Raw genomic sequence first — 1,780 nt, forward strand, 5'->3', positions numbered from 1 at the left:
CCAATAAAAAACCCTCTACCCAAAGTTTTCCGCCTGCATATAACCCGAGCATCTTCCTGTTCCGCCCACCGTCGGATCAAGGCCCGAAGATCCGACGATCCACGTCAATATCGGAGCGGCTCCCACTGCTGTCCTTTACCGCCCGAGAAGGTGACGTTGCGTCACGTCAGTACCTCTCCACGCGTCAAGCGCTAAGGTATCTCGGAGCAAGGCCTGACAACTTCGGCGCCGTACTCAAACCGCCCCGAGAAACCGTAGCGGTTAGCCTTAACCGTAACCGCTACGGTCCTAACCGCCACCTGTTTTCCGCCAACCCATCGCCACGTCACGCCCGCCTGTACCCGCTCCCGCTATTCGTCCACCTGGCCGCTGACATGGCTGCCACCTCATCGCCCCCTTGGACCAATAGTCTACCGCCACGTCACCCGATGACATCAGCTGACGTCACCTAACCTTGGCCCACCAATGACGTCATGCTGACGTCATCACTAAAAAGCGCCAAAATGGTAAAAAAGGTCCATATTTACCCAAAAAACCGTGTTTTTTCCTATTTTCACTATTGTCGCTGTTGTTGTCTCTGCATTACCATTTACGTTCGAATTTCCGCCAACCTGTTGATTTAACCCGGGCGACCTCCTCAGCAGCAACCGTGCACACCTGCGCAACCTCTGTTCGTCAATCAACAGGTATTTACCATTGTTCTGCCCTCCATACCACTGTTATTGAAATTTAAGTTGCTCAGAAAGCTAAAAACACCTTAAAACCACATTTACACCGCCCATTTCCCTCTGCACGTCCACCATTGTAACTGTGAGGTCCAAAAAGCACCGGCCGAGCCTTAATACTTGTAACTTCCCTCAAAGCCACTGTCCCTCTGCATTTCCCGGCAGATTTCTTAATAAATACAATTCACGCGCTGGAAGGGGACAGTTGGACCTTAGAGAAGCTCTGCTCCTAAAAACAAACAGTATTTCAATTGCTGTTGAGTAAATTCCCCTCTGGTATCCAAAATACAAACTGTCTTTACAGAAAATCACCTCTATTCTGTGTTGCTTCTATTTTGACTATTCACCTACAATTGTTGCACTTTGAAGAACTATGGAGACTCCTATTGCTCTAAATATCAAGCCCCTCAATGCTCCTCACCAGGAATTAGCATGGAAAGCCCTGGGAGACATGGATTACCAAATGATGGACTGGTTCCCTATGGGAACCAAATACAATATCCAGATGATGAATGAGTTAAAAGCCCAGCACCTGAGTGGGGCAGACATCTTGGGAATATGGGACTCAAATTTGCCCATCTACAACCTTCCCCAAGTAAATCCTATGCCAGAACTGATCTACAGCTGCCAGGAATGCTATAACCCAAGCCAAAGAGCTGTCATCAGCCCCACAGGCTCAATCCTGTTCCAGATTACCCCAGAAAGTATAAATGGAATGCTGCACTTCCAAACTGCCAAGCAATGGACTCCCCTCTTTATGCAGAATTTGATAAACAAAGGGACCAAGCTGTCAAATGACCAAATCATTAAAATCAATCAGTTGTTTGTAAGACCAGGCTCTGAATCAGTCAGAACCCCTCCTATTGGGTATCACTATTTGAATGAATTGGGCAGGATGTTAGTGGATTTAATCAGTTATGTCCTAGGATTCAGGGGGATAGAGGATGTGGATGATAGCCTAATGGCAATGCTGTCCATATTCTCTCCTGGTAAACCCCCAGCTGTACATTATGACTATGCAACCTATATTGCAGATAAAATCCATGAGCAGTTTA

This window comes from Pinus tabuliformis, chromosome 6, assembly GCF_031772625.1.
Source record: "Pinus tabuliformis cultivar Carrire ecotype Pingquan chromosome 6, CPIR1, whole genome shotgun sequence".
Classification (NCBI taxonomy): Eukaryota; Viridiplantae; Streptophyta; class Pinopsida; order Pinales; family Pinaceae; genus Pinus; species Pinus tabuliformis.